Genomic DNA, 10,697 nt, shown 5'->3' with positions numbered 1-10,697 from the left:
CCTTTCGTTAACGCTTCGTTGAAGTGAAAACCGCAATTCGCAAAATAAATAGTATGTATTCTCTCAGTCGTATTTATCAGATCCATTGTAAAAGATCTGGATTTTTACATTCGCTTTTCGTGTTAATGATCGGTTCCGCCAAGAACGAATAATAGACAACGGTGTTAATAATTTCGTGAACATGGCTAGCACAAACTTTTATTGTAATTCAAAGTCTAGGTAAACGAACGCCAATCGAAGTCTAAAGGAGACAGACTTTGAATATTTTAACTTCAGTGAAAATTCGATTCATTTGTTCGCCATGAATTTATTTCCTTTGCTTCCAAAACAAACTTTGTCTTCGCTGTTAAAAGCGCCAGAAAAAAAATAATACCTTTCTTTTTTTACACCCAATTTTCTTCTATAATTTCGCGTTGTTTGGAGAACACAAACTGTGCTAGCAGTTGGAATCGATAAACATAAAACAAATTATTCAACAAAATGATTTTTTTTTATTTTAATAGTAAAAACTACTTCCCTTGTGACCTTTTTCCGCTCTTACCTTTCGATACAATTTTTTACAGGGAGCCTTAATTTCGTCCACGGGTAATTTAGTGCACTTTCAGAGGAAACGGTGTCGATATTAAGAGAAACGGGCTTAGCTATAATAAATATATCATGCTCCATTTTGTCATGACGAATTCCTAATTATCTACCCGGCTAGTTTAAAAATACATTATGTATTCATTTTTGAAGCTTGATGACTACAGGTTCGGATACGAATTTTTGCCCTTTTTTTAATTATGTAACCTTTACTATACGAAATATCCTGTTTTAAATTTTCAAAGAACGCTTTGAGGAAACTACAGGATAATTTCCACTCTGCTTAATCATGAGGCCAATAAAAACTTTAAAGGGGTGTAGTTTGTATCTTTCTGGGGTTTTTCTTGTTAATTTTTTATTTATGGCTTTTTGACAAGAAACATTTTTGTCAAAAGAGCTAAGAAGACCAGATGTGGGCTTAAAATGGAAAGGGAATAATTTATACATAATTTGAAATTTCCTTTAAAATTTTAAATGTATTTTTGAACAACTGAACTTTTCATCGTTAAACTTGTACATAATATGATTCTAAACTTTGTGGTCGTTTACCGTCTCGCTGTAGCTTACAACGTGAATTTTGCCTCGGTTTTTTTTTTTTAAATAGCAGTCTGTTAAAGTTGGATATATTTTTAAAGTACCCTCAGAATATGATTCTGTCACTTAGCGCTTATTTAAACGCAAATGTCCGCTTCGCGATCAAATATTAGGGTATTTCACTTTTCTTTCACTGTTCTTGGAGGACTTATAGCCTCTCTTGACTGAGTTACTGTCTTAAGACTTTCAACGGAGCTACAGATAACTTCATTGTCTTTCGCTTTGTCTAAGCTCGCTACAGTCCTCTCAGGGCGAGTTAGTGACGAACCGAACCTCGAGTCAAAAAACAGTGAAACTGGGAAGTTCTCTTTGCTTCTTGCTTGTTCCAAAGCAAATGGGAAGTTTCCCGAAGAGGAGCTCAAGAAATGAGCTTTAGCCAAAGATGGGATTGGCGTAAAAGCCGACTTTGGACTGCCTAAAAAATTGTCCGGGCTTCGAGTGTATTTGAAACCGTCTGTTCGAAGGGCTGGGTGATGAAATTCTCGCAGTTCTTGAGTGGGTCTTGTCCACGGATTAGGAACGCCCATAAATACACTTGCCGTGTCGCTCTTGTACCGTGTTAAGACTTCCTCGATCGCTTGAACTAAGTCGCCGCCACAGGAATGAAGAATTAGTTGCAAAACACTGACTTTTATCTTCGGAAAGACGCGTATTAGAAGCTCAATTGCCGAAGCTCGTCTTTGCTGTCCTGCAAACAAAACGGGTGATTTCTCTGCTGGGTCGTATTCGTTAGAAAACCGACGCCTCTTTTCTTGCGATTCTCCCATTAATGGGGGCGAATTGTACATGTGGCCTGTTTCTAGACTGACTTCTCCTTGTGTCTTCCTTTTCAATCCTACACGGAAAAGCAAAAAAAGAGAACTATTAAGCTTATAGGGAACAATCCAAATTCTTCTGCTCAGTTAAAAGTTCTCCTTAATTTTATTCTACCTTTAAACTCTCACACGAGTATCAAGTATATCTCGCAAGAAACATGGATCTTTTTTCAAGAATACCGTCAAATTCGAAGGTTAAATTTCAGAAAATAATTTGGATTTACGGTTTCAACCATCACAAGCCGAGAATAACATAAAAAACTGTAGCATTTTAGACAGTCTGTGAAATTTGTATCACCGAAAATAAAATAGAGAGATGTAAATGATGGAGGTTAAAATTACAATTTTCGTCATCGAAATAAAAGTCTCACAAACATTTGGTTTTAATGCGGTCATAAATGAGGAAAAACAAAGTATAGAATTTCCATAATTTTCTATAAGTCACCAATATTTTAACTTCTAATTGGACTATTGTTGAAGTTCAACCTGTCTTTTAAATTGGTCATGTTTCTTTTTTGCCGTTTTGAGGTAACTATTTTCATAGTTAAAATAAGCCCTTTACAATCGTAGCAAAACTGAATGTATCAAATTTCGGACCTCGAAGTTATTGAAGTCCTTGAAAATTTTCCACGCAATTGATGATGTAGTTTATAGTTTTGAATTTCGTTGAATTTTATAGCCTTTGGCCAGAGAAAATGATATTTTAATATCCTTTTAACTGGAAAATAAGGAGAAAAAAATTGCTTTATTTGTGGCAAACTGCTCGATACAAATGAATCAGCCATTTTAATGTAAAAGCGAGTTCTTTCAAATGGTTACTTTGAATATAGTCAAATAGTGTAAAAGGAAATTAGAAGAATTGCTTGTTTCCAAAACTAATATATTTTGAAGTTAAAATAAGTTCGCTTGACCAAAACAAAAGAAAGATTGGCTTGCGGGAGGGATCTCGAAGAGGAAATTTTAATTTCGCTCTCCTAATTAAATGGTAAAAAGAGAAGAATTTTTGTTTCGATGTCACAGCGGGAGAAAGCTGGCTTGAAATGAACGCAAAACAGCATAAAACGACTTGCGAAACGCAGGTGCGTTCAAATGTTATTCACATCAAATTTGGTAATTTTTTTTCAATTCTTGCAGGTCAACAGAACTAGATACTCCGTCAAAGATAAGGAAAATTTAATGAGGCCTTGTTCAAAGTTAAACTAGATAGATACAAGAAAGAAAAACGTTTATTTTTTATCGAAGCTGGATACCCTAATATTTTCACAACTGTCAAGTTTGGTGTCAAAACATAAAGCTAAATCGGCACATTGTGAAACGTTATCACTGAAAATTTTATCCAAAGAAAAACGGACAATATTCAAAGATGGATGAGCTTTGAATTACTTTCATATTCAACCACTATCTAAGGTTTTATTGGCAGCTTTTAAAACAGCAAAAGAAACGCAATCCCTGTCTAACAAGCTTGTTTTAGCCATTGTGATCAATTGAGTGCACGCCGCATTGAATACAGCGATGATTCTTTGAGAAACCTTCGGTAATTAAATCAAATCAGCAGAAGAAGCATAAGTTACACCTTGCAAATGATGTGGTAGAAGTCCAGCGAAAGGCGTAAACGCAGAGTGACAAGTGCATTCGGCATGGACGTCTTTGTGCGAATTCCCGATAAATCCAGTATGATGATGTTCTATGAGACAATAAAGTATATTAAAGTATTAAAAATGAATGAAGCACTTTCAGAGCCTGTGGTATTTTGCTGTTTAACTTTTCATCTTTGAATTGATGTCTTTTTTACTTTCAGAAGCTGTAATTTTTTTTTTGCCAGAACAAACCGTTCTCAATGCCAGTATTCATGAGACGAATGTTTCCATAACAATCGCGTGGAGGAAATTGAACTGTATCTATTCGCTTTTTTTCGTGGTTGTTATGGGAAAACATATTGGATAATTCGGAATTTCTTGCCCACAGAATGATTTCCTTATCTATGCTAATGTCTATGAGTCAGTCATATTCAGTTTGCCTGAAGTTTGGGCTTTGAGACAACAATTATTAATCCCATGATATGGCCGAAATTATTCCTGTTTCCGCCCTCTTTGGACATTTTATCCGCATTCAAAGTGATGAATTATGGCTGTTGATACCTTAAAACGCTTGCAAAAGGTTTCGCGTTCGCTCCTGTGGGATTCTAGTTTCATGTTATCGGTCGCTGAGATACGAAGGCCGCTAGTACTTGTCAGAGTTTGTTTTCAAATAGCTTTTTTTCAGCGTATTTCTCCTCGTTAACCTCTATTAAAACTTTATTCCAGGGTTCAAGCAATAAAACAACCCATATTGAAGCTGGTTTTTTTTTTTTTTTTTTCATCAAACAATGGATTTGCTACTATAAGAAGATTTAATAACTTCAAATTTCTCACCTGCGAATGAACTCGGAATTGACATATTTTCGGAACAAGTTTCGGTCACGGGCGAGGATGCTTCTTTCTTTATTTCTGGAAAAAAAAAACAGAAAAGAACATAGAAATCCTGTTTTTGTGGCTCGTGAAAAAAAAGCAACATATGTTTTGCTAAGATGCGGGCAAGATTATTATGTGAATGCCTGGTTTTCTTTCCTTTCACCTTTTTGACCATATAGAAAAAGGATGTTTGTGCTGTTTTCGAATTAAAACTCCTTAGCATGCGGGTTACAATGTTTCAAATAAACACTGAATTATCTAAAGTCATAGTTGCATGAAATCTTGAATAATAGCTGATTTCCTTCAATTATTGGATTACTCTTTGGTAGTTTTAATCTTGGCGTTGTGAAGTCTGCCCATCTTTGCTTTCACTTTTAATCAGCTCAGGTCAACGGCACATGGCTAGTTTCTGATAAATAATCCAAACTGAAAAACCGCGAAATGAAACAGCTTGAAACTGTGTATCAAAAGCTGTGACGATTATGTATTCACTTAAAGTTGTGGTGAGTAAACCTTATGAAACTCAAATGCCCTCAAAAGCGAACAACTGTGAATTTGCAAAAGATGAAACCATTTAAACTCTTCTGCCATCAAATTCTCTTGAAAAAAATTGTGTGATTACAGATGCGAATACCCCTAAGTGACGTTATTAGAAATTTACTCATTAAGAGCGCTTTTGTGCTTTTCAAGTTGAAACTTTTTGCTACAAATTCTCGTTGCATTTTGACATTCAGTCCTCGCGTTTCATATATCCTAAATTCGTTACAATATTGCCATCTCGCGAAGAATATTTGTTAGACAAGAAGGCAGACTTTTTTCTTTACTTTTATAATTTGAAGTCTTGATCAAAACCCATATAGATGCGCTTTTCATAGATTAGTGTTCAAGAAATGAACTTTGTTGAAAATTGAAATTGGAAGAATGGTGGCCTGCTTATTGTAACAGCGAGATTGTTACCTGTTGTTTCTGTGGTTGAAGATCCCGGAGTGGAGCTTCTGGAGGGGCTTTGGTTCCCTCCAGTGCTAACTCGATTCATCGCAGTAAATACATCTCCTGGAGGTAGCGGACTCCGTTGTTCTTGCATCTGTTGTCGACGAAGAGCGACTTGTGCAGCTAAAACCCTTTGCCGCTCAGCAATCAGCAAGCATTTTGGACACAAACAATCCCTCCATCGGCAGAAGCCTTTGTGTCCTTTTAAGATCGAGTCGAACCCATGATTACGACACCGAGCGCATTTTGGCGTGCGTTTTTTTTTCCGCGGAAGTTTGTGCTTGCTTGCTAGAAGCACTGTTACTAGCACCCACCGCGGAGCCACCGGTAGTTAAACTGCCACTGCTCTGCGAATAACTCATCGTCTCTGACGGCACGACGTTCAACTCAACGTATCGTCTGAGTTGGTTATGTGTATCCTTACGGACCAAGTTACTTGTCTTGCAAAATATCGCTTCGCTATACAAGCTGGAGTTTCCATTTGATACTGTTTTATACTCACTCGCATGGCCCCATAGCCAAAAGTGATCGCATAACAGCACTTTGATTGGTTCGTTTTGTGGACCCGTGTCATTTGCTCGGCTAATGAGGTGCGAGGCGTTATAGTTCAAACTTGGCGCTGATTGGACATTTATTGTTGTCCCATGGGGCACCTGCGTTCGCTCCAAGACCTTAAAGCGGTGATCATTTCGGCGTATGCGTTGTATGGAGCAGGTGACTTGTCCCAACTTGAAGAAAAAGAAAACTTGATCCCAAAACATTGATAAACAATAGCTTTAAAGGGAGCGACAAAAAGAGAGTTCTCTTGTGTAAACATGAGGTTGTCTTGTGTTGAGTTTCAACTTAATCAGATCAAAAGAGCAAGCCCCCTTTTTCAAAAGCCACGAAAATCAAAAATAATGGACAGAGTATTTCGTCATGTATCAAGCACTAGCAACTCCACGCATTGTAAGATAAGGTTTCATTAATCAAATTGAAACTTATCTAAAGATTGGAGGGAGACACGTTTACTAACTCATCAAGATTCTCATGGAGTTTTGCTTAATCAACCTTCTCAATAGTGTTATTTCCTCAAGCTCCATCCGTGATGTACCATTAATCTTCCGTAATAAATGCACTCATGCCCCTTTTAAGTGTAATTAAAACTCTACCAAGAGGTTAGGTGTCGCGTGGTTTGTTTTATCAGCCAAATTTGCTTTTCACAAAAGGAAGACCTTTTCAGCGATGGTTTTGTATTAAAAACTCGTTTCCTGCCCGGGTTAGATTAATAATTCATTCTAGCCTTCCTCGGTGGCACCTCGAAGCGAATTTAAATTGCTTTCTAATTTCATAAGGGAAATAATTGAACACTCATTACAGCGCTTAAGCGTTGAAAAATAAACAATGCAAACAACTTTGGAACCCTCTCGAATCAAAGTTTAAGATCGGCGACGTTCATGAAAGTTTTCCACAGTGTACTTTGGGCCGTTCTCTTGAGCCGAGAGTTTTGTTTTGCTTTAAGGCGAAAATCTCTAGGTTTTATTTATTTCAAAGAATAACAAAAAGGGAGTGATAAACTTAAAATAAACAGCTAAAGACTCAGAGGTCTGCAGGTGGCCTCGGTAGAAACGAAATTCGGTGACTTACAAACATTTATTCATTTCTATTTTCAAATATGGTTTGTCAGTGAGTATTGAATTGACATTTTAGTCTCCTGAAAATATTCCGCCGATTGATAAGCTTTTAGTGAGAGCGGCAAGTCTTTAAAGTTGTCTTCAACGAGTTAACTATTTTTCGATTCGTTTGTTCATTTTGTTTTTTCCGAATATCGATTCTCTGAAGGAAAAATTCTCGCGCCGTCTCTAAGTAAATTCATGCAGAACTTGTTTTCGTGTGATCCTTTTTTGGCCAAGTTTAAGTAATTTGTTGATAATATCTTCGAGTTTTTTGCCGTCTTAGCATAGCCGAGTGTAAATTAGATTTGTGTAAGTTAACATTAAAGTCAATTTTCCCCAACGTTCGATATCAATCTTTATATCTTTGTATAAAATTCACCGCAACAGTATTCCAGCGTAACATAGCGATATCTGATTAAATTTGCGATTTTATCGCTTCTGTTGTTTTTGAAGAACAAAATAGAAAACCGGAGCATTCAACAAAGCCCATTAAAGAGACAAATATTTCCATTTTTAAACATATGGTCAAGGGAAAAGGTTCAAAAAATAGGAAAAGGAAAAATATCTATTGCCAGAATGAACACCAACCTACACTTTTCAAGTAGCGCATGACCTCCCAGCTCTACTTTTCAAGTATATCAAAGACTTACCCAGGAGTGAAAATGGCCTTGAGTTACGAATTTAACTCTTTTAACGACACTGAAATTACGATTTTCGATAGAACATCCGGCGAGACGGGAAATCTTGACTTCGTGATTTTGGAGTTAGAAATAACCCACTCACTTGGAACTTGAAAAGTAGAACCATGTTTTTTTCCTTTGAAAAAATACAAAGTAGCCTTAACTTGAATTGAAAACCGGTAGAAGGCGAAGTAGGTAACTTCGCTGTTTGATTCAACGCAAAACTAAACCAGGGGGGTTAGATTCTATTCTACTCCTATCGAAGGAGCAATAATTGTTTTTACTTGTTGGGAAATTTCCAACGGAAAATGCGTGCATTTGAGGTAATTTACAGTTGAAAAATTACGTTAAAACCTGTCCAATCTAGTTTCTTTTCAATTAACGTATAGACCGTTAAATATTTTGAGCCAGTCATCATGGTAAATTAATTAACTCTGTAGCATAATTTTCTGGGAGGAACCCGGAAAACTTGAAGGGTTTTGAATAACTTTTCCTGCTCGCTCTTTCCAAGGGGTAAGTCTTTAAGTATACTGCGATAAAATTCACAGGAAATAGATTCACTCTTAGCAAATTATATTTTATTCACAGGGAGTCGGTATTAAAATTTACGAAAATTAAGGAGTCATTTTAAAGAGTTATCAAAGTTGATAGAAACGGGCGCCATGCAGGGATAACAAACAAACATATTGTGTTTTTTGATGCTCACATGGGTCAAGGATCTGCCTTCACACGTCTTTTGATGCCAAATAAAAGTCATAACAACCAGGCCAGTTGGAGATATTCTGCTCATTAGAACATCGCATATTAGTCAATTCAATCGTTGCGTGATAGTTTGTTCTGGAGCTGCTCGATAATATCGCAACATGATTCATCTACGTGATAACTCTAAAGTTAGGCAGCATTATAGCACCTTCAATAACCTTCAGACTACCAATTGCTCTTGGTGGCGGAAGCAGGCATTGTGATCCGAGTTTAAAAACACAATTTAATGCCACTTCTCACCTTCTCGGCTTAATCTTTGAAAGACGAGTAATTAATCTGTGTCCTCTTTTTACGGACGTGTTTCCCCTGTCATGGGCGCCTTCGTTGGTGTTAAAACCGATAGCATTAAAAACTGGATCTCGTTTCCTTCCACAAAATTAAAAGCATGTCCACTTAATTGGCATGTAGTTAAACAAACAAAGACCAAAGGACTTGATCGTCCAAGTGAAAAAGAGTCTTCATACACTTTCAGGTTGATTTCATCATGTTCATTGTTTTGCTTTAAAAAAAAAATGGCTGACGGAGGTAAATCTAAACAAAGTGTGAAAAGATAAGAACTCACGCGTTAGGTATTAAAGGAAGAAAAAAAACTACTCTTTTTTTCATAACATTTATCTCTTTGTTTGAAATCACATGCAAATTGTTATCTTTTTTGGAAGGTTCATTGCACACGACTCAACCAAGTTTTTTGGATGGGTTAATGCCAATCAATAATTTAAAGTAAAAATAAGTCAAACGTTATTCATTCGAGGTTTTTAATGTCTTGAGCTGGTGACAGAATTAGGAAAAGAAAACCTATATGATTCGTAAAAAGTCAATTTTTCTAGCCAAAAATTCTTTCTTAAAGTCAACAACACCAAAAAATTGCAATAAAAATACATGCTCCACCGAAATTGAGGGTTAATTATCGATGTAGTTATTTTTCTCACTTCTCGAACTAATTATCACTGTTGCCTAATAGCAACCAAAACTGGAAAAAGAAGACTTGTTGTAAATCAAGTTTTCTGTGAAATTTTCGTGCAATTTCGTCCAGTGTGAGTAAAAATAGATGTGAATACTGAAATTTTAATTTTGGAAAAAAATTAACATTAGATAAATTAGCATAGATGTACGTCTGCTTTACTTACCTGAAGACAACAAAAAAGGTAAGGATTTTCTTTACGGAGCCTTGGTCTGCCCTAGGCTTGCGTGAAAAGAGTTCCCGTTTTCAAAAATATTGCAAACGTAATATGTTTTTGTTTAAAACAAAAGGCAAGCGCACGCGAAAATCTGAAATTGTTTCAAATTATGCCAGGATAACTTCTTTGGATTTCTTTTGCCTGTGCTAAGTCTAAGGCTTAACAATCCGATGAAAAATCCTTTTTTTGTGAGCAGATATTTTTTGATATTATACGTTAGAAATTTGGTTTATTTCAACAATAGAGATATCCCGAGTCTTGTCTTAAGTCTTTATTATTATATTTTCTTATTAAATTTCTATCTTCCAATATTCAGGTGGCCCCTTAAGCTCGCGAGACCCTACGGCAAAAAACTGCACAAAAGTAATAAATAGCTGAGATCATTAGGCCTTGTAAATTAAGGGAATTTACACTTCATGAAAGCAGTATATAATTATATACAGGTTACCTTGTGGAAGTTTATCACAGTCTAAGGCCGCATCAAGAAATAACTCATCGGTAGAAAGAAATTAAGAAATACGTCTTAGCCATAAGTTACAAAATTAAGAGCATGCTGTTTCTTTCTCAAGTGAAATTGAAATCGATATAGGTAATGGAATAGGCAAATTTAGCGAAATCTTTAAATGGAGGGATTGTTTTTGTATTCAATTTTGATGCATGACAGAAGCGCTTTTTCCCTGGGCAGTTGAATTGTCTGAAATTTTCAGTGACGCTCGAGAATATGGACGCCAAGCAACAGTAGATTTAGTGAAATGAGAGTAAAAAGTAACCCGTATTTAAGATTGCAGGCACCTGGAGTGTTGTAAAAGGTGAATAAGATCCATTTCCATAACAGTTTTCCATTATATAGTTTTTGTAAAAACAAAAGAAAAAATTATAAAGCGGGAGAGACCAGGCTTGCGTAGAGATTGAATAATTTTAAAGAATCTCAAAACTTTAAAGAACACCTTCAGAGAGCAATACTTCGCGAGGTTCGAAAGAGTTACCGTCT

The 10,697-nt window shown here is 36.2% G+C and overlaps 1 pseudogene; it reads right to left on the bottom strand.

Annotated features, from left to right (window-relative positions):
- Nucleotides 1-299: 299 nt before the first annotated feature.
- LOC137973054 (doublesex and mab-3 related transcription factor 3, truncated-like) lies at nucleotides 300-9,776 on the bottom strand (annotated as a pseudogene).
- Between the last annotated feature and the right edge of the window lie 921 nt (nucleotides 9,777-10,697).

Source organism: Montipora foliosa, chromosome 10 (genome assembly GCF_036669935.1).
Source record: "Montipora foliosa isolate CH-2021 chromosome 10, ASM3666993v2, whole genome shotgun sequence".
Classification (NCBI taxonomy): domain Eukaryota; kingdom Metazoa; phylum Cnidaria; class Anthozoa; order Scleractinia; family Acroporidae; genus Montipora; species Montipora foliosa.
Note: the sequence above shows the minus strand (reverse complement) of the source record. Positions and strands in the feature narration are given on the sequence as shown.